Consider the following 23160-nt stretch of genomic DNA (forward strand, 5'->3'; position numbering starts at 1 on the left):
TCCTAAAAACAAAAGAAAAAAAGACAGAAAGAAGGGAGAGAGGAAAGAGAAAGAAAAGAAAGAAAGAAAAAGAGAAAATAGAGGAAAACGGTACACACACACACACACACACACACACACACACACACACACACACTCCTCTGTGGTCCAGGACAGAGGAAAGGTGAGGAAGGCTACTGGGGATTATGATTCTGGTGTAACTTTTCCATTTTCAGTTTTCTCTCGTCTGCAGTAAGGGAAATTCATCATACTTTCTGGAGAGCAGGGGAAAGCTTTGCCTTTTAAATCGAGTGTTTTCAAGAAGATGGTCACCATCGTATAGCACATAGAACGCGCATGGATTTTGAATGGAAACAGACCAGGTTTTGACCTCTCTGTGTACCTCCTACCTGAGATACGCTGGGCACCCTGATGAACCTTAGCTTTTCTCATCTGTAAAATGGGGACAATAAAACCTTGCAAGGAGTAAATGAGATATGATAGGAAAAGAGTCTAACTCTTTTTATAGATCCCGTTCCTTTCTCTTTTTCTTCTATGATTGTTTTCTATCTACCATTGTTAGAAAACCCTTTGCATCAAGACTGTGGTTAGAATTACGGCATGGAAGCATTCATTCATTCGGCAAAAATTGACTGGATGCCCACCACGTGCCAGGTGCTGTTTTAGATGCTAAGGATGCACATGAGTGGGTTTATGTTCTATTGTATGCCTCACCTGTGCTTTACACCTGTGCTAGGTACTGTCCTAGATGCTAGGCATGCAGCATACTTGGAGTTCATTCATTTTTCTACTTCATTCCCCTTCCTGTAGGTTATACCAGGGCTCCCTGACCTGAATGGGGCAGATTTATTCTCCTGGGGATATAAGAAAGGTCTGTGGTCACTTAGATGGTATTCATAAAACTTCCCTCATTTAGGTTTCAAAGATAAGGCTCCTGTTGCAAGGCCTTTGCATCCTCTATTAAAAATGCACCCACAACCACACACTTGGCTAGGCAAATTAATAACACAAACGAGTCTGGAAATATTTAACCTCCTTGGGAGAACAAACTGTTTTTCAAGGAGATTGGCAGGTCCATTTGCATGCAAACATTTAATAGGCTGCTTTTAAATGATCCTTATCTATTTGTTGAAGCAGGTCTGGCCAGACCCCTCCTTGGCAGCTCTTTGTTAGCTATTAGTTGGAGCTGCCACTGCACATGATCTGGAAAATCATCAAAATGCACTTATTGAAAGATGCTCAATAGTTGAGACTTCCAGTGACTTATTTGGGCCTCAGCCCCAACTAGCTCAATCAGTCAGCTTTGACTGAGCTCACTGACACAGCCAACGGTGAAGAAATTGGGACTCCATGTCCACTGCACATAGTAGGTGATCCATAAGCAGTGCTGGATGAATGTCTGAAGTCATTTGTCTTATTTCCTCTAAACTCAGTCTAGACAGTCTTAGGACTCCTCTCTGGTGATGTGCTGCTAAGTGTGTAGGGTGGTTTTTTTTGTTTGTTTTTTTGTTTTTGGTCTTTTTAGGGCTGCACGCATGGCATATGGAGGGTCCCAGGCTAAGGGTCCAATTGGAGCTGTAGCTGCCAGCCTACACCACAGCCACAGCAACTCGGGATCCAAGCCGCATCTGCAACCTACACCACAGCTCACGGAATGCCGGATCTTTAACCCACTGGTCAGGGGTCAAACTTGCATCGTCATGGATCCTAGTCGAGTTCGTTAACCACTGAGCCATGACCGGAACTCCCACGCTGTTTAGTGTTTAACAACTGGCTCTGAGCGGGAGAAAGGCAGGGCCTTGCTTTGCCAAGGATGCTGATTTCCATGGTGTAAATAACCCCTCTGCGCTATATTTCAGATGACCAGCATGGCAGTACTGAACACAGGGGAGATATGGGCATCCTTATCTACCAGACGGAAAACAAGATGGAAAATAACCTCAAGGGCACAGTTCGCAGTGAAGTGCAAAATAATTAGGTGGTGATGAGTTTTGAGCATTTATTACCTTTTAAAATATAATGTGTTTCACGGTAGGCTTATACAGCTTAGTTTGTAATAACAGCTAAGTTCAACTGTAGCTTGAGGAATTACTGAGAATTTTACCATCGACTCTCAGGAGTCTTCTGAAGCAGCTGCAATGCACCCCTGTTTCTTACCCATCATCTCACATGTGCAAGCTCTGGACTGACAGCACCCCCTCTTCCTTCTCAGTGCTGTCTGGGGGATACTGGGAGCTAATAAGTGCTTCCTAAGATGCAAATAACCAGGGGATGGGGTGTGCCCTCTCCTTCCCAAAGCTCTGAGAGCCCTCTGTTTGCACCCCCGTAGTGATATTTTTCACCTCCTTCCTTTGGTGTTAAGAGCTGCTTGCATCCTTGTCCCTTTCACTGGGGTCTGTGCAGTCGACAATGTGAAACCTGGATGCCGGCTGAAGTTCTCTGTCCTTTGTGATCCAAATGGAATCACACCCAGCAGTTGGGAGCCTGCTTCTCTCCACCCAGTCTCCTTAAGCACTGGGCTGTATGGAGCGTGGTTGTGTTTGCCTGTGGTCCTCTGGCTTAGAAAATCTGCATGGGTATCACCCTAGGAAGGGCTTGGTACTCCCTCTGTGATGGGCATGGTGTCTCGGGGACCTGGAACACAGCCCTTTTCCCCAAGTGCCCCTAAGAATATCACACACATCAGGCAGTTGCGCCTGTAGCCAGCTCTCCCTCAGCTTTGGGGCTATTGCTGAACTGTGTTTTGTTATTGTCGTCATTGTTGGTGTCATTGTTTTACATTCCCACAGGGTTTGCCCTCTGGCCCTCTTCTCCTTAAAGCCTCCCATCTTCCCCTTTCAATTCGGAGTCTTCCATGAAAAGCAACTCCTCTCCATGGACCATGAAAGGAGTTTAGTCAACAGAGAAATGTGGCTATTTATGCCTTCTGGCATATCCTCAGACTTGTTATTTTTACCGATAATCATGGACCCTCTTTTCCAAGTCTCCCTTTTGTCTCAAATCAGGTTTTCCAGAACCTGACTCTAAGATACAGAATATAAACAAAGGGATGATTTCAGCAAAGTCCCAAGGAGGACAGGTTCAACCTGCTCCCCCAGGGAGCCCTGGAATGTGCATTTGAGCTCAGCAGCATCCTGACCCAAGACCCATCCGTTACAGAGTAAGCCCTGCCCCTACCTGGCAAGCACACTCTGCCTTCTGCTCTTGGCCACAGATAAAGCAGTTCCAGCAACCTACGGGCTGCTTCCTCCAAAAAAGAATAGCAGATAAGGCTTGTTGGAGGCAGGAACCTGAGGAATGGCAAAAGGTTTTTGGTTAGAGGATCTGGGCAGAGCACGGGCAATGTCGGCTACAATCTTTTAGGGCAAAACAGAACTGCCCAAGGCTTTAGAATCCCTGTCTTTCTTCTTTTTGTTTAATCATCCCTTTGAAGAGATGATGGACAGCCCTTAGTTATCGTGTTGCTGTTGTTGAGGGAGTGCGTGGGAGATAGGCAGGTCCAACCAACAATTCAAATGTACAGGGTGATATTTGTAACTGATCATAAGTTTCCAAGAAAGGAACTTCAGTGCCCATGAACCTAAAGAGGTCAAGTGGACTTGGAGACCCAGTCCTAGCAGGGATTGGTTGAGAGGGTTGGCAATCCCCTTCCTATTCACTCAGCTGCTCCCAGAGCACCTGCTGTGCCTCAGGCACCATCCCCAGGTATCTAGGGCATGGCCGTGAACAAGAATGACATGTTCTACCTCTCCTCCATCTAATCCCAGCCTCCTTATCTGTGGCATGGGGTAAATCACCCAGTCTGGCAGATTTGTAGAGATGAGCAAATGAGGTAATGACAGGAAAATGCTTTGTGAGCCCACATGTGGCTGAGTCATTGTTGCTTTCACAGGTAGAGCAATTATCAAGACAGGGACTCTTTCAAATAAGGGAATAGTTTAATTCAGTCCTTGACTAATGGTGCCAGTTGCATGTGTGTCTAGAGGGAGGGAAGTGAGGAGAGGGGAGGGCAGGGTGTGCTGACAAGGGTGAAAGTCAGGGAGGGTCCCCTCATCCTTCCTCATAAAGCCACCATCATTTCGCAGTTAAAGTTGTTTGACTCCTGTATGATATTTCTAAGTTAAATATAGTTGATTTACAATATTGTTAGTTTCATTTACACAGCAATATATATATATTCACATATATATCTCTAAATCTGTATACACACACATGTTTTCAGATTTTCTCAACTACAGGCTATCACAAGATATTGAATATGTGGAGGGAGAGGGATGGACTGGGAGTTTGGGGTTGGTAGATGGAAACTATTACATTTAGAATGGATAAGCAATGAGGTCCTACTGTATAGCACAGGGGACTATATCCAACCTCCTGGGATAGACTGCGATGGAAAAGAATATAAAAAAGAGGAGTTCCCGTCGTGGCGCAGTGGTTAACGAATCCGACTAGGAACCATGAGGTCGCGGGTTCGGTCCCTGCCCTTGCTCAGTGGGTTAACGATCCGGCGTTGCCGTGAGCTGTGGTGTAGGTCGCAGACGTGGCTCGGATCCCGCGTTGCTGTGGCTCTGGCGTAGGCCGGTGGCTACAGCTCCGATTCAACCCCTAGCCTGGGAACCTCCATATGCCGCGGGAGCGGCCCAAGAAATAGCAACAACAACAACAACAGACAAAAAGACAAAAGACAAAAAAAAAAAAAAAAGAAAGAAAAAAAGAAAAGAATATAAAAAAGAATGTATGTATATACTTTGTGTGTATGTGTGTGTGTGATCACTTTGCTATATAGTAGAAATCGGTACATTGTAAATCAAGTATAATCACTTTGCTATATAGTAGAAATCGGTACATTGTAAATCAATTTTTTTAAAAAATTGTAAAAAAAATAAGATATTGAATATAGTAGTAGTTTGTATCTGTTAATCCCAAACTCCTAATTTATCCCTCCCTTTCTTTATCTTTGGTAACCATAAGCTTGATTTCTGTGTTTGTGAGTCTGTTTATGTTTTGTCAACAAATTCTTTTGTATTATTTTCTAGATTCCACATATCATACAATCTTTTTCTTTTTCTATGTAACTTACTTCACCTAGTATGGTATCCTCTAGGTCCATTGACCTTGCTACAAAGAGTATTATTTCATTCTTTTTATGGCTGAGTAGTATTCCATTGTGTATGTGCACCACATCTTCTTTATCCATTTATCTGTTGATGGACATGTCGGCTGCTTGCATGTCTTGGCTGTTATGAGTAATGCTGCTATGAGCAGTGGGGTGCATGTATCTTTTCCAATTAGAGTTTTCCTCTTTCCTGAATATATGCCCAGGAGTGGCATTGCTGGATCATATGGTAGCTCTGCTTTTAGTTTTTTTTAAGGAAACTCCAGACTATTTTCCACAGTGGCCGCACCAATTTACATTCTCCCAACAGTGTAGGAAGCTTCCCATTTTGTCACATCCTCACCAGTGTTTTATTATGTGTGGACATTTTGGTGGTGGCCATTCTGAACATTTGAGATGATACTTCATGGTAGTCTGAAAGATTTGTTTTTGGAGAAAGGATTCTGCTCCTAAAGGAAGGAAATAAAGAAGAGAGAGAAGGAGGGAGGGAGGAGTGAAGGGGGGGAAGAAAAAGAGAAGGAAATATTGGCCTGGTTTATTTAAAGTCTCCTTCAGTGGGGGTGGGGGGGGTCAGAAGTCTACCCATACGTTTTCAAGAGCACCTCTGTTGGCTAAGTGGTGGTCTTTGGCTTAGTATTAGGACAGAAAATGATCTGCAGAAATTATCCAGTTACTCGGAGGACATTGTTGCTCAGGCAGTGTGACTTGCCCCAGGTCACCCAGGTAGCTGGGGGCAGAGCCAGGACCAGAACCCAGGCTCTTGACTCCAGTCTGGGGTCTTTTCACCACCACTTCCCTCTGCGCCTTGCTTTGTCTTTAAAGTGAGGACAACTATACGCTCTTACAGTGCCTTAGCCACCTTGGTTCTGAGTCATTCTGCATATTTTCCTTCTCTCTCTGTGTTTTTTTTTTTTTTTTTCTTGTCCTTGTCTCAAGGAGAAGACTTGGTGTCCTCATCTCTAAAGAGAGAGAGGAAAATAAAATCCCATTTGAATGCTGAACTCATGACACATTTCCCATGCAGCCCCAGAGCTCGGCCTCAAGGAGCTCTGATTACTCAGTCCCCATTAGAGCCCCAAGGGGTCATGAGAACCTTGATAAATGGATCTGGGGTCTTTGTTAACTATAGCTAGGAGGGTTTGCAAACTGGAGCTTGCAGTAGCCTACCAGGGCGGTGGTTGGCCCTCAGATCAGTCCACTAAGGATGCTCTTTCTCTCCACATCCTCTGAGTCTGTGACCTATGAGTAAGAGAGGGACAGACCGAGGACAAGCTTTGCCAGCATCGCAGGATTGGAGGGGATGACGTTCACCTGGCAGGAACTGAGTGTATCTGGTGTTGGTTTGGGTCTTTGAGCCCTGATGCTGGCGTCTCATCAGCAGCTACCCTCAGATATGGAAAGATGAAAGGCCAAACTGTCAAGCTCTTTCCAGGAGATGGGCTCTGAGGGACAGAGGGGTATGGGAACCGTAAGTCAGAATCCCTCCTCCCCTGGGCTGGGTCGCGTAGGGAACAAGGGGCATGTCATGGGAAGTGTGGAAGGCTAGTGGATTCTCCATCAGTGGCGTCCACTGTGCCGCTGGTAGGACTATCAGACATTCAGACGGCAAAGCTGGAAGAGATGGCAAGTGCTCCAGCAGCAGAACTTAGTTCCCAAGATGATGGTAGCAGCTAGAGATATGGGCCAGGTCTAAGAAGATGAAATTGAGCAAAGATAGATATAAAGGCAAATACTTAGGTCCAAGAAGAAGTCAATTACGCAAATGCTGCTAAGCGAGCCATGATTTTATAGCGAAATGTGAGATAAAAATCTGTTCCAGTTTTCCATAAGTTCGCTTTGAAAAGTCAGCAGTGTCCTGCATGTGCCCCAAACTCTGATGACTTCAGAGGCTGTCTGAGTAGGCGGTGATGTGACCTGAAGGAGCCTGCATCCTCTGTCCACAGCTCCAGGCAGTTCAGTGGTGGCTGCCTGCGGGGCTGTGTGTGAAGAAGAGCATCCCAGGGGTGGCTCAGGTCTGGAGGGAGTCACCCCAAGTAGTTCATGCCTCTCCAGGGAAGAGTCAACATCTCAGCCTAGGAGAATTGATGGTGACGTCAGTGGAGGCAAAGCAGAATGTGGAGAGGAAGCCTTATGTATGGGAGGAGCACAGGGTTTGCAGCTCAAGGATGAAACCTGACCTGGTACCCAAGGTGAGTCTTCGCCTAAGACAAATAGGGGCCGTGCACATTGCATGGTTAGACCAACCTTGCATGTAGACCTAAGGGCCCCTTACCAAGTGTTCATGGAGAGTAGAACATGTCCAAAGAGCATGATCAAGATGGCAAAGACACTTAGACCAGGTTTAAAGAGCAAGATTCCAAACCAGAGAAAGGTTAGGGGGTGGGTGTGGAGAGCTGGCCTCCAATGCTTGTGTGAATGAAAGGTCGTGTTGTGTATGTTTCCATGGGAGAGAAGCAGGACAATTGGGTCAAATTTATGGGGAGACAGATGTCATCTCCTTTCGGGGGAGGACTTGGGAGGCTCTTGGGGCCGAGGCCGATAGTGGGGCCTCTTATGGGAATTTTTCACGAACTGCAGGAATCAGATGAACTGGGGGAGATAGGAAAGTGAGCCGGGGAGCCTGCGCCCTGTATGTAATGAGTAAAAAGAGGTCAAGGTCAGCTGGCTAGAGGGCCAAATACAGCATCATTGGGCACCCAGCCTCGGTGTCATGCTACAGCATATGGTCAAGAATGTGAGTTTTGATGCCAGACAAACCTGGGTGGGTCTTTCTATCACTTAGAAGACATGTAGTCTGGGAAATTTATGTAACATTTGTTAAAAGATAATTTAAAAAAAAAACCTCACGATTCTCATACATATATAACATGAATATGTGTTAAAGATTTAAAAAGAGAAGAAAAGATTTTTTAAAATAAATTCAATCAATGGAGGAACCAGGCAAATGTTACAAAAGACTCAAAAGGCATCTGTGAAATAGACATTCATGAATCGGGAATATTGAAGTGAGTGGACCAATAAAGCCACACAGGGTTTTTTTGTTTGTTTTTCACAAGAAGAGGAAAAAGGAAATCAATTCAATCTTTACTAGACAGGACAGAATTTGCATGTTTAAAGACTGGAATTAGTTGCCTTTGCCATCTCTTATTACTTGCAATTTGTTATGAAGTTAACACATTGAATTTACATTCGAAAGTAATGAAAGACTAAAGTCCCTAAGGATCATGAAAGACTTAATACAACCTGGAAGGGTGTGACCTAAACAAGGCAGTGTTTTCTTACACCTTTTAGAGTCTCCGTTGGCCCATCTTGAAAATGGCAAGGATTGGATCTCAGAGTTTGCTGTAAGGATTAAGCAAAATTCTGCATGTCTTGCATTTGACCAGTGGCTGGCTCATGGCACGGAGTTCCGGAGACAGCTAGCAGGCATGGTGGTCGGAGGGAAGACACGCACTGATCGAAGCCATAAGGCAGGTCTGTGCAGAGGGCTGTGGGGCCCCAGAGGGGGACAGCGTGTTCGCTCATGGGGGACACTCTACGGCAGTGACTTCTGTGCAGGCGGTTCCCAAGAATTAGCATGGAGCAGTTCTGTGCCAAACCGTTTTAGTGGATTGTTTAATTTTCACAACTACCCAGGAGGTGAATATAATTTCCCCAGTTTACAGATAAGAAGAGTGGAATACTGGTGGATCTCATGATCCCTCCACTGATACGCATTAACAGCTTAGTACCATCTGGCTAGAGTTTCACACGCAGCCCCTCCTGCCTGCCATCCTTACTCTTTCTTTCCGTCACTACCCCCTCCCTCCTAGAAGTCAAGACACTCACAGGTGCCCACCTTTCTTCTCACACAGGTAAATGGTTCCCTTGATTCCTGAAAAAGTTCCTGTCTCCTTCCGGCTCATCACCATTCCCCATAATTGAGCCCCACGGGCTTGTTTTAATATACTTGTTCCATATACTTCCTTACCTGCCTCCTTTCCAATAGCCTGAAGCCCAGGATACTCCTGGCTACACCTACGAGGCGCTGCTGCAAATAAGGACCACAGATCTCTTCCAGATCTGAAACGTGTCTTAGGAGGATGAGATGTGGAATGACCATGAGCCGAAGGGCTGCAGTGTGCAAGGATTGTGCGTGCCCATTCTCAGTGACTCTGCAAACCTACCTCTCACAGTTGCTCTGAGAAGTCAGTTGGTTAGACCCATTTTGCCTATGAGGAAGCTGAGACTTAGGGTCAACGTTCCCAGGATAGTTGGATGGCAAAGTCTTAAAATGAGATTTCTTAATCCTCATATTTCTTTTCCTCCCCATCCCTCTTTTCCTACATAGCAAAATGCAGGCAACACATGCCTCCCTTTCTCAGCCTCCCCTTCAGATAAATATTGCGCCTCAATTGACAAAGTTGGATGCTGGCCCTAAGGGTCGGGAACAGTAGAGTCACATGAACCCAAGTATGAGGTAGTTCCCAACACCCATGACTCGTGAATGAGTTTGCATGTTTCCCTTCAGTGGCTGGCCTTAGAAAGAGGGCAACGGAAGGGGCTCTCAACGTCCCAGGATGCTGCGGGGTTTGAAACTGTAGCTAGTAGCTGGTAACCCCGAGAACTTACAAGGATGCTCTTGATCTCCACGGAGGAGCACGTGCCCTGTCCACTTTAAGGCCGGACACTCCCCACTGGAATAATTGGTTTCCTTATGATGCTGGAAGTATCTCAAGGGCAGACCTGGTCCCTGGGTCACCTCTGTTCCTTGGCATGGGACTCAGTACAGAGTCATCACCCAGTCAACGTGAATGGAATGAAGGACTGAATGAGTGAATATGAAATCCAGGAGCATTTAAAGATGAGCACGAAGCCCAGAGAAGGAGGGAAATTGCTCAGACAATCAGCCATGATGGCTGTTGTTTCTTCAAGTGCAGCTGGGCGAACAGATGTGTCTCCATCATGCTAATGCCAGCATGGGGCACACTCTTTTTTTTTTTTTTTTAAATCTCTCTTTTTGGAAACTTGAAGCCACTAAATGTTTCCATTCTAATGAGATTTTCAAAAGGAGAGAAAAAACATCTAGAATAATCAGGGCTTGTGTCATGCTGCGGGGAAAACAGCATGTGGCCCAGCTCTTACTTTGGGTCTCTGACTTTGGCTCTCAAAAGAAGCACTGGGGCCATTTGTAGGAAGGTGCTAATGGAATAAGAAAATATAAGGTGTTTACACGTTTTGGTCTGGGGCTGAGAGGACCGATTTTTGTCTCTGAATGAGGAAAGTCTCCAGGGCATGGTTAGAAATGTAAGTAATATGCCAATTATGCGGTGGCATTTTTCCCACTGTCTTTAGCCTAAAGGCGGTTGAATGGCTACTTGGGATCATTTCAGAGTTCCTGGGAAGATCTGCTCCTTTTTCTCCTAGAATCTCTGTCCCTCACCTGGGGGTCCCACAGGAAGTACCTTAATCCTTTGGTACAAGCTTTATTCCCTTTTAAAATGCAAATCCCATGGAGTATCTTGGCTCAGTGGAAAGGACTCTGACCAGCATCCAGGAGGACAGGTTCACTCAATGGGTTAAGGATCCGGCATTTCTGTGAGCTGTTGTGTAGGTGGCAGACAAGGTTCAGTTCTGACGTTGCTGTGGCTGCGGTGTAGGCCAGAGGGTACAGCTCCGATTCAACCCCTAGCCCGGGAATTTCCATATGCTGCGGGTGCAGCCCTAAAAAGACAAAAAAAAAATGCATAAATACATAAATAAAATGCAAATCCCAGGTGCCATTTTATTTATTTATTTTTTGTCTTTTTTTTTTTTACCTTTTCTAGGGCCGCTTCTGCGGCGTAGGGAGATTCCCAGGCTAGGGATCGAATCAGAGCTGTAGCCGCTGGCCTACACCACAACCACAACAATGCGGGATCTGAGCCGCATCTGTGACTTACACCACAGCTCACGGCAACGCCAGATCCTTAACCCACTGAGCGAGGCCAGGGACCAAACCTGCAACCTCATGGTTCCTAGTCGGATTCATTAACCACTGAGCCACAAAGGGAACTCCCAGGTGCCATTTTAAACCTATTAAATGAGCAAGTCAATTAGCAGACTGGACTGTAAAGCCAATGCTCCTGAAATTGGGTGACAGTGAGAACTTATGTGTGCCTGGGGACAGGGTAAAGTTATGCGACCCTTTGGAAAAATGATCTGGCAGAACATATGACAAATCCATTCAGTGGACTTCCCCTTGTGGCTCAGCGGTAAGGAACCCGACTAATATCCATGGGGAGTCGGGTTTAATCCCTGGCCTCACTCAGTGGGTTAAGGATCCGGTGTTGCTGTGAGCTGTGGTGTAGGTCAAAGACACAGCTCAGATCTAGTGTTTGCTGTGGCTGTGGCATAGCTGGTAGCTACAGCTCCAATTCAACCCCTAGCCCAGGAACTTCCACATGGCATACCTGCAGCCCTAAAAAGACAAAATAACAATAAAAATTATTTAAAAAATAAAGAATTTGGAGTTCCCATTGTGGCTGTGGTTAACGAATCTGACGAGGAACCATGAGGTTGCTGCTTCAATCCCTGGCCTTGCTCAGTGGGTTAAGGATCCGGCGTTGACATGAGCTGTGGGGTAGGTCACAGACACGGCTCGGATCCCGCTTTGCTGTGGCTCTGGCGTAGGCGGGTGGCTACAGCTCCAATTAGACCCCTAGCCTGGGAACCTCCCTATGCCGCAGAAGCGGCCCTAGAAAAGGCAAAAAGGCAATAATAGTAATAATAATAAAGAATCCATTCAACTATTCAAAGCCGAGATGGTCTAGAGATTCATTATAAAGAATTGGTCCAAGGAAGGAAAAACTTTATGCACAAAGATCTTTTCCATTGTATTGCTTACAACACCAAATTGGTAGGCCCTAAATCCCGAATATCCAGCAATAAGAGAATAGTTATGTATATTTCAGTGCACTGATGTCATAGAATACTGCTCTTCCATTAAATATGATTGCTTTGAATATTTTATAGCTAAGTGGAAGAATATTTATGCTTTAATAAGATAAAAATGTAGACTCTGCTGTTGAGACAAAGCAAATATTAAAAACTGCGTATGCCTATGTCCTTGGGCTGCAAAAGGGACAGGAGAAAATGAAGAGTTGATTTATTAGACTTAGAATTAAATATAGTGATTCTTTTATTTTGGTTTCCATTGTTTGGAGACCAAACAGTGTCTTGTGTGAAGTAAGTCCTTTAAACCAAGAAGACTGGAAATGCACGAGGGCCAGGGATCCGACTGGAGAGGGTGCACGGTGACCAAAAACCAGTGCTTCGGACCCGCCGTGAGAAATGCCAAAGAAAAGGCTGTCAGGGCAGCAGCAGGGGCTGGAAGACCATGGGAACAGAGATGACTGGGGCCAGAAGGAAAGGGCTGCCCCAGAGCATGTGCTTAAACTCTAGGCTCTGGACTTCAAGCCTCAGTCAAATCCTTATGCCCAGATGGGCGAGACATGAGCTGGAATTGGAGAGACCATACTGGCACCTACTGTGAGCCTTTTAAGACACACCCCTTTCCCTCTGGAAGGAAGAGGGATGGAGGAGAACCATGCACCTGTTTGCCATTGACTCATCACCTTCTCACCTTCTCCTCTCGTGGACCACGGGCCCTCTCCACGCAGGCCTAGGGAAGGGCAGCTAGGAGCCTCTGCTGGACTTACCCATCCCTCTGAATGAGAGAGAGCTGCCCCTTCACCTTGCAGCATCTATAAAGGCAGCTACTCTGGATCATTTCTGCTCCTGCTTTCCTGGAAGTAGATGCAACATCCGATCCCAATCCTGCAGTCATGGCCACGTTACTATCGACCCCGCGGTCTCCGATGCAGTCTGGCAAGGTGGCCATTGGTGTGTGTTACTGATGCACAAGTAAGGAAGCTAAGAGAGGAATTCCTGTTGTGGCTCAAACGACATAGTGTCTGTGAGGGTACAGGTTTGATCCCTCTCCTCACTCAGTGGGTTAAGGCTCTGGTATTGCCATGAGCTGTGGTGTAGGTCGCAGATGTGCCTCGGATCTGGTGTTGCTGTGGCTGTGGTACAGGCCAGCAGCTGCAGCTCTGATTCGACCCTTAGCCCGGGAATTTCTGTATGCTACAGATGCTGTCCTCAAAAGAAAAAAAAGAAGAGGCTAAGAGAAATTAAATGATTTGCCCAGGGTCATAAAAACCTGAAGAGGAGGGGCTGGGGATGAAATGCAGTGTCTGATTCTGACACCGCACTGTTCATACCACCTGTACCTTAGTGCTTTGTACACAGTAGGTGCTTCCAAAATGTGCGTGAGAGTTCTGCACCCCAGTCTGCTATGCATGCGGTTATCCCACATCAAGCAATTCTCTGACACCAACGGGGTGTCCTACGATCTAACTCATTGCTGACACTGTCTACCCCAGGAGAGCATCAGAGGCCACAGGTCAAGGGCTCAGTCCTACAAGACTGCCCCCACCCCCACCCTGACCCCTGCCCCACTTCAGACACCAGTCACAAGTCTAGGGTGTCACCTGTGCTTCTGACTGATGGGCTATAGACTGGAGATTCCAATGATTTGCTCTTCGGGTTTGATTCCTTTCACTGGAGAGACTCAGACCTCAGAGAAACATCTGATCTACTTTAAGATTACCTGTTTGTTTATTTATTTATTTATTGTCTTTTTACCATTTCTTGGGCTGCTCCCGCGGCATATGGAGGTTCCCAGGCTAGGGGTCTAATTGGAGCTGAAGCCGCCAGCCTACACCAGAGCCACAGCAACACAGGATCCGAGCTGCATCTGCAGCTTACACCACAGCTCACGGCAATGCCGGATCCTTAACCCACTGAGCAAGGCCAGGGATCGAACCCGCAACCTCGTGGTTCCTAGTCAGATTCGTTAACCACTGAGCCACGACGGGAACTCCTACCTGTTTATTATAAAAGGATGCAAGTCATGCATGGCCCATGAAAGACATGCCCAGGGGAGGGTACCAGGAACGGGGGTGGAGCTTCCATGTCCTCTCCATGTCTCCTCGTGTTGACCAGCCTGGGAGCTCTTCCAACCCAGTCCTTTTGAGTTTTTATGGAGGCTTCACTAGAGACACCGTTGACAATGGACCTCATCTCCAAACCCTGTGCCCTCCCAAGAGGTCAGGAAACTGGAACTAGACGTTCCAGCCCTCTAATCTCCTGATTGCCTCTCCTGGAAACAGCTCCCATCTGCTTTCCAAAACCCACCTGTAACAAAAGATACCTTGATTATGCTCCTCACTAAGGAAATTCCAAGGGTTTTAGGAGCTCGCTGCCAGAAACTGCGACGAAGACCACAAATATATTTCTTAGTATAAATCAAAGTATTACAGCCTAAGAGGTACCCCACAAGCATTTGCTAAATCAAGCATCTTCTTAAGGTTCAGCATCATTCTGGTGGCAGAGTGGGTGTCTGTGGAAGGATGGATTTAGACCTCAAAAATACCACCCGGAGCATGAAACAAAGACTGTTTTGTTTATAAAGCTGCCTGGACTTTGAGTTGAGGCTTATGAATTTTTATCATGCCTTTGTTTTTCTTACCCTGGCATGTCATGCAGACTCCTGTAACAAAGGGAAGTGAACGCCTACTGTTTCTCTTCTGATTTTTCAAGGTTCACTTTATCACTTTATCACCCAGCCCCATCCAGCTCTCTGATGCAATGCGTCCTGGGCCAGGTCTTGAAGAAATGATGAAAAAAATCAATAAAAATGGTCCTGTGAGAGTGAGCCAAATGGAAATGTAGCTTTGTGTTTTACCCAGCCTTCCAGGATCAGCTCTCCTAGATAGGCATAAACAAACACTGTAGGTTTTTTATTGGGGGGGGGCGGTGTTCTGTGCACATGGCAAGTTTTGTAGGCTGACAAAGCCTTATCACCATGGTTGAAAGTTGACATAGGATGAAATCATGCCATTCGCAGCTCATGGATGAATGTAGAGATTGTCATACTCGGTGAAGTGAGCCACATGGAGAACTATTATGGGATACTATTTATATGTGGAATCGAAAAGAAACAATACGGAGTTCCCATCATGGTTCAGCAGGTTAAGAACCCGACTAGTATTCATTAGGATACGGGTTCAATCTCTGGCCTCTCTCAGTGAGTTAAGGATCTAGCGTTACTGTGAGCAGTGGTATAGGGCACAGATGTGGCTCAAATCCAATGTTGCTGTGGCTGTGGTGTAGGCCGGCAGCTGCAGCGCTGATTCAACCCCTAGCCTGGAAATTTCTATATGCCCCTGCTGGGAGCCCTAAAAAGAAGAAGAAGAAGAAAAGAAAAGATACAAGCGAACTTATTTACAAAATAGAAGCAAACCCACAGGTGTAGAAAGCAAATTTTTGGTTACCAAAGGGGAAAGGCAGAGGGAGAGAGAAATTAGGAATTTGAGATTAACCTGTACACACTATAGATAACTAACAAGGACTAACAAGGTAGCTCTACTCAATGTTTTGTGATGGCCAATAAGGGAAAAGAATCTGAATAGAATAGATTGCTGCATTTACATATGACTGAGTCCCCTTGCTGTAATCCTGAAACTAGCACAACATTGGAAATCAGCTATACTACAGGTTTATTTAAAAGTTGACAAAGGAAATGGGTGGGCGTCTACACTCCCGGGCATTGGGAATGGCAGGAAGAGGGTTAAAAGTTCCCAGCTTTTATTGGTGCTCACATCCCACCTGCACCCGGATAGCAGCCTCTGGCCCATGTTCACGCTGGTGTTTTATTAGCCTCATTTTATCAATAAGGAGACTGAGGTTTCTGGAGGCAAGACTATGAGACCAAATGCACACAGCTAGAAATGTGACCTAGGACTTGAACCCAGATTTTGCCTTCCTCCTAAGACCTTTCTCTTCCTAAAAAGCCAAGTTGTCCAAACGATGCTGAGCTCTGTGTATGTGGAGAGGAGGGAGGTGGTGAGTTAGGAGGAAAAGAATGAAAAGACCTGGGGTATAAACGAAAGCCTTTCTGTAGCGTTGAGGTGAGACGTGGGACGGTAGAGAGGGTGGATCGTGATGGAAATGAGGCCAGGAAAAGGTTGCTCTGGACTTTCTTAGGTGGATTGAAGGGGCAGGAGTGGAGGGCTATAAGAGATGGGTCACCACTGAGTGATCCAAGAGAGAGAAGAGACGGCTTGTCTAGGGCATTAGTCATAGGGACAGAGGGAGGTAGACCAGATGTCTGATATTATTTCAGAGGACATATGGCTATAACTGGCTCAAGATGGGTGTGCCTGGAGTGGGAGCGGGAGGGCTCTCTGCATTCAGGTTGGAGAGCCAGATGGGCACCTGACAACCTTTATCTCCCTGAGTACCCACCACACCTCCGTGAGCAGCCCTTTGCATCTTCCTTTCCACACCTTCCACTAAGAGAGCAGGGGGTGGCGGTTGCTCAGCGGGTTAAGGACCCCTTGTTGTCTCACTGCTCAGGTCACTGCTGTGGCATGGGTTCCATCCCTAGCCCGGGAACTCCTTGGGCATGGCCTCTCCAAAAAAGAGAGAGCGAGTGGAAGCTCAGAATGATAGGGTATCTTGCTGGAAGTCCTACAAGACGGAGAATCTGGATTCAAACCCAGGTCACTATAGATAGGGGTGCCTGTTAGGATCTAATCCAGGAAGGACGTAAAACAGTGAGCACACGCCTAGGACTGCTGATGCCCACTGCTCTGCTGGCCTGTGTGAGCCCCAGCAAGCTCCTTTCCCTGAAAGCGAGAGCTTTCATTCCTATGAAATAAGGGGTGTGGAATGTGGGGAGATGCAGAGGAACTCAGGGCTATAGCAGGTCCAGGAAGAATAGAAAGTCTTAGACCAAGTGAACCGTGGAGCCACACTTCAGTGTCTACACCCTCCAGGTGCTGGGGATGTAGGATCTGCCACCAGCCCCGCAGACGCAGCCGGAATCCTGTCTTACCCCCTTGTCTGGTTAAAGGGTTTGTCTTATTGTCTTATAAAATGCCTGTTTTCCCCATTTTAACATCTCGAAAACAGGGATGTGGAGTCCAATCAATGGCTGTCATCATTTAATTGGCAGTTTTCTTTTCTTAGTAGTTTATATAATTATAATGTGTCTTACAATTAATTGTGTCTGAGAGAGAACTGTTTCTTGGTAGACTTACCCAAAGATGATAGACGTGTGATGAATTCTAAATGTATTATAATAGGGGCACTTGCGTCCAGTTATTGAGAAATTACAAATTTCCTAGGCACTGTGTTTTATGGAATAATAAAAATAACCATCATACTAGTAATAATAATAGCAGTCATTGCCGACGTTTATCAAGCACCAGACTGAGCATGTCATTATCCCCATTTTACAGACGGAGAAACGGAGACACATTTAATCCTCGGAAAAACTGTGCGGTGGAATCCTCATTTTACTGTGCTTCAATTTATTATACCACAGATGCTGCATTTTTTACACATTGAGGGTTTGTGGCCACTCTGCCTTGAGCCACGTCTACCGGGGCCATTATTTTCCAATAGCATTTGCTCACTTTGTGTCGCAGGGTCCCATTTGGTAATTCGGACAATATTTCACACTTTTTCATTATTATCAAATTTGTTATGGAATCTGTGATCAGTGACCTTTGATGTTACTGCTGTGACTCACAAAAGGTTCAGATGATTATTAGAATTTTTTTAGCCCTAAAATATTTTAAAATAAAGGTATGTACACTGTTTTTTAGGCATAACACTATCGCATACTTAACAGACTACAGTATATAGTATAAACATAACTTTTATGTGCTTTGGGAAACCAAAAAATTTCTGTGTCCTGCTTTATTGTGATGGTCTGGAAACGAACCCTCAATATGTCCAAGCTGCATCTGTAATTATCCCCATGATGAACAAGAGGCATTGGAGGATCAGAGAGGTTGAGTTACTTAACCCACGTCACACAGCAGTGAATAGATCACTCCATGTCTCATTTCCAAATTTATACTCCTAATTATAAATATCTTGTAAATGGGGCACGTATGTTGGCATGTTGGGAGGAAAGAAGCAACTGCCAAGAGCCTACTGCTGCTCATAAGCATTTTATATGTTCTCTCACTGAATCCTGTTGGGAGGAAGGCATTTCATCCCGCTCCAGTTGAGCAACAGAAGCCCAGGGATGAGGTTGGACTTGAAACCCTGACATGTCTGGCTCCAGGGCTTAGGCTGTTGCTGACAGGAGGTCCCTGTCACACTCGATCAGGTCGTGGAGATGTTTCCCTCACAGTCAGCACTGTCCCCAAATATGTTCCTGGGACAGAAACGGCGGTTCAGATAAAGCTGCTGATTTGTTTAAAAACCATGAATCCCATTGTGGCTCAGCCGTAACGAACCCGACTAGTATCTGTGAGGATGTGGGTTCAATCCCTGGCCTCACTCAGTGGGTTAAGGATCCAGCGTTGCCATGAGCTGTGCTTTAGGTCACACACACAGCTCGGATCCTGTGTTGCTGTGGCTCTGGTAAAGGCTGGCTGCTACAGTTCCGATTTGACCCCTAACCTGGGAACTTCCATATGCCACGGATGAGGCCCTAATAAATAAACAAACAAACAGACAGACACACATTAGCCTAAAAAACATTAATGAGCAGACAGGGTGCTCAAGAAGAAATGCCTGGCAACATACCATGAAACTTAAATAGCTGTTGCCAGAGGCAGATTCACCATGAAACTAATGAAGCTTAAGCTGCAGGTCCTATACTCATTTTTGTAATAATTTGTATCCTTTCCCATAAATTTGTATTTCATCTCTTCCACAAACCTGGACATGACCCTATTTTATTCCTTTAATCTTGTTAAATATTCTGGTATCCATCTCAAAGGTGAGATTAAGTGATTAAGTCCCTTAATTGGACTTCTTAAATTTTTTTTTCTGCATTGTATTAGACATACCCCATGTCTTCAGGGGTTACCGATTGAGGTTGGCTGCCCTGGGCTCTTACTTTAAATTAGAAGTTGGGAACTGTTTCTTAAAGAGCTGAACAGTGAATATTTTAGGCTTGTGGACCAGATGGTCTTTGCTGCAACTACTCTGCTGTTGCATCACCAGAGCGGCCACAGACAATATATAAACAGAGGGATGTGGCTGTGGTTTAAGAAAATGTGCTTACAAGAGTTCCCTTTATGGCTCAGCGGGTTAAGAACCCTACATAGTGTCCATGAGGATGCTGGTTTGATCCCTGGCCTTGCTCAGTGGGCTAAGGATCGGGCGTTGCTACAAGCTGTGGTGTAGGTCACAGATGCGGTTTGGATCTGGCGTTGCTTTGGCTGTGGTGTAGGCCAGCGACTGAAGCTCCAATTCAACCCCTACCCTGGGGACTTCCATATGCTGCACGTGCAGCCCTGAAAAAAAGGAAAAAGAAAAGAAAAGAAAAGTGGCTTACAAAAATAGGCAGCTGACTGGATGTGGCCCGAGGGCCACGGTTTGCTCACCGCTGGTTTAGATGGTCCAAAACCTACACCTGCCTTACCCCTCTGTGGACCCGTAGAGTGATATGAACAGGATACAGAGAGAGAAAGACGGAGATACAGATCTCTGTGTGTGGTTTTCATAAATCTGATTTTCTTGTCTCATTTCAAGAACATGAAGTTTTCTGAGACAAAATGATTTTTCTATATACTTTTAAAGTCAATTTTTTAACTCTTTATGAGCACAAGATGCGAAGGAAAGAGGTAAGAAACTAGCATCTGATGAATGGCTGCTATTTTCCAGGATTCTAGGCCGTGTATGTACATGATTCTCTTTTTTATCCATATGATCATCCCATGGGGTTGGTTTAGGGGTCTCCTCATCCCCCAGTTAATAGGAATCAGTGAATATCTACGTAGAGGGAATCTGCTGAAAGTGGGGTTCAATCTTCATACTAAACAGTGAAGAAACTTTCTCATGGGTCCTTAATCACGCAACATATACTTAAAATACAAAAATGTGTTTATTGTAGCTCATAGTTCAAAGAATGTAGGTTATGATTGCTCTGATTTTTAGAATGAACCAAGACTTAGCTGAGTGTTAATTGGGGGTTATGTTTTCTTTGCCACAATTAGATGATAATGCCATGTGACTTCACTTTTATTTTCTCGACATTTTGGAGGAAGGGTTGTGTGGCATTTTTCACCCTTTGAAGTAGCAATTGATTTGTCCTTAATTGTTCTAGCAAGATCGTCACTTGTTAATGGCTTTGCTGTATTTGGAATATCTCTCCGTCATCATATCCGTCAACTTCATGAAATCCTGCATCTTTGTAACGCTGCCTTTTCACTTTGCAGGCAGTTCCCATTATACCTGATGGGGAGGCAGACACTGACGTGCAAGGCCACCTGCCCAGGATTGTAGGTCAAGGATATTAATGTTAAATGGTCAAGGATATTTGCATGGAGACCTCATTAGAGAAGTGGGTTTTGGTTACGAGGCGTTTGGTACCCTGTGCATTCTCTGATCTACAGAAACTGAGTTAAAGAATAAGAAGGAAGATCCCCTGATTTGTCAGTCCTGAACTATAGATGAGACACTGCGGTGCAGAAAACTATACCTGCCCCAGGTCATCTGGTTTCTAGGTGGTGAGCCAAGAGGTAGATCCTGGGTAACTAGTACTAGTTATCTGTTACTGTATAACAAGCTACCACAAAACTTAGCAGCTGAACTAACATAACACACCTTTGTTTCTGTGGGTAAGGAATCCATACATGGCTTACCTGGGTCTCCAGCTAAGGATTTCCCACAAAGCCTACAAGTTAGATGTCAGCCAGGGCTGGGGTCTCATCTGAAGGCGTCACTGGGGAAGGATTCTTTTCCAAACTCCCTTTTGCAGTTATGGGAAGCATTCAGTTCCTTGAGGGCTGTTGGACCGAGTGTCTTGGTGCCTTGCTGGCTATTGGCTGAAGGCCATAATAAGTTCCATCCCACATGGGCCTCTCCAGTATGGCAGCATGAACAACTTGCAAGAGAGAGTCTACTAGCAAGAGGGAAGTCACAAGCTTTTATCATCTAACCCCAGAAGTGGCATCCCAATTTCACTGTAGTTGGTTAGAAAGTGATCATAGGTCCCAATGACCTCTCAGCAGAGGAAATTAACCACATACGTGCACAGCAGGAGGCAAGGCTCACTGGGGTCATCTTAAGATCTGCTTGTCACCCTGCATTCCAGAATCTTTACTCTTCTCCTTTTTGGTTCTGCTTACAAGGAGAACGTGGAAGATGCTTGTACCTGATGAAGAAACTTAAAACACAACATCACATCATTTTGTAGCACCAGTACCTTAGAAAGCAACGTTTAGATGTTGACTGAAGATGCTTTGTTAGTAACAAGGCTTTGCAGTCAAAACTACAAAGAGGTACCGCCTCACACTGGTCGGAATGGCCATCATTAACAAGTCAACAAATAACAAATGCTGGAGGGGGTGTGAAGAAAAGGGAACCCTCCTTCACTGTTGGTGGGGGTGTAAACTGGTGCAACCACTATGGAAAACGGTATGGAGGTACCTCCGAAAATTAAATTTGGAACTACCCTAAGACCCAGCAGTCCCACTCCTGGGTATATAAATGGACAAAACTTTCATTCAGAAAGATACATGCACCCTTATGTTCATGCTAGCACTATTCACAATAGCCAAGATATGGAAACAGCCTAAATGTCCATCAACAGATGAGAGTATTAAAATGTAGTACAAAGGGAGTTCCCGTCATGGCTCAGTGGTTAACAAATCTGACTAGCAACCATGAGGTTGCAGGTTTGATCCCTGGCCTCACTTCGTGGGTTAAGGATCTGGCATTGCCGTGAGCTGTGGTGTAGGTCGCAGACGCGGCTTGGATCCCACGTTGCTGTGGCTGTGCTACAGGCCAGTAGCTGCAGCTCCGATTCGACCCCTAGCCTGGGAACCTCCATATGCCGCGATGCAGCCCTAAAAAGACAAAAAATAAATAAAAAATAAAAATAAATAAAATGTGGTACATAGATACAATGGACTCAGCCGTAAAGAAGGACAAAATAATGCCATTTGCAGCAACATGGATGCAACTAGAGATTCTCATACTAAGTGAAGTAAGTCATAAATAGAAAGGCAGATGCTGTATAATATTTATATGTGGAAACTTATAATCTATGAAATGGAAACAGATCATGGAATGGAGAACAGACTTGTGGTTGCCGGGGGAGGGCGTGAGATGGACTGGGAGTTTGGGGTTAGTAGGTACAAACTATTACATTTAGAATGAATAAGCAATGAAGTCCTACAGTGTAGCACAGGGAACTACGTCCAGTCTCTTGGGTTAGAACAGGATGGAAGATAGTATGAAAAATAGAATGTATATATATGTGTGTGTGACTAGGTCTCTTTGCTGTACAGTGGAATTTGAAGGAACATTGTAAGTCAACCGTACTTTAATAACCATACGTTAATAGAAAATTAAAAAAAAAAAATAACAAGGCTTTGCCAGCACCCCAATCCCTAGCACAGTGTGTGACACGTAGGAGGCAGCGCAGATGATGAGCTGAATGCCATTGGATGGGGGAGAGGAGGTTGGGACCAAGAGGCCCGAACATCTCAGGGTGTATCAGAGATACGGCTTGTTCCATAGGGAAGAGAGAGGGGGAAACATCCACAGATGGACTGTTTCTCTCCCCTGGCTTGGCTCAGATTCCCCCTGTGTCTGTGACTCGGCATGGCCCAGGTGTCCTGCTGGAGCTAGAAGTACACAGCTAATGGCTCCTGGACCTGGCCTATGGGGAGAAAAGAATGTGACCTGCCAGCGCTTGGAGAGCATGGCCTTTATCTGAAACTGTCCAGTGAAAACAGAGGTACTGGAGAGGACGTGTTGGTGGCACTGCTAAGGGACTGTTGTGTATTTCAGCTGATGACAGTCATTGTCAGGGGGGAGGGGGCCAGAGGCAGGGGACAGAATTGCTTGGTCTGGAGAAGGCTGATAACTCTGTCCCCAGGCAGAAGGCTCCCTCTCTCCCACCACCCCCAAATAAACATGGCCTTCTTGAGAGGGCTGGATGAATCTGAGAATCCTGACAAAAAGAAGCCCTGCAGAAATAG

General features: G+C 45.6%; 1 protein-coding gene and 1 long non-coding RNA gene across 7 annotated transcripts in view; both read left to right on the top strand.

The window, feature by feature from the left end:
• Positions 1-23160, top strand: part of KCNQ3 (potassium voltage-gated channel subfamily Q member 3) — a 306090-nt gene that overhangs the window by 219332 nt on the left and 63598 nt on the right. The window lies entirely within an intron of this gene.
• LOC146403662 (uncharacterized) lies at positions 409-22403 on the top strand. Of its 2 annotated transcripts, XR_014843338.1 has the most exons (3): positions 409-4414; positions 4733-4909; positions 22295-22403. It is a non-coding gene; the product is annotated as an uncharacterized LOC146403662 (long non-coding RNA). The 2 variants fall into 2 exon arrangements; XR_014843337.1 differs by lacking the exon at positions 22295-22403 and having other exon boundaries at positions 4733-8019.

The sequence above is a fragment of the Sus scrofa genome, chromosome 4 (genome assembly GCF_054392235.1).
Source record: "Sus scrofa isolate SSC_HxYL_T2T_F1_AM1 chromosome 4, Sscrofa_HxYL_maternal_Yorkshire_Landrace_v2.0, whole genome shotgun sequence".
Lineage (NCBI taxonomy): Eukaryota > Metazoa > Chordata > Mammalia > Artiodactyla > Suidae > Sus > Sus scrofa.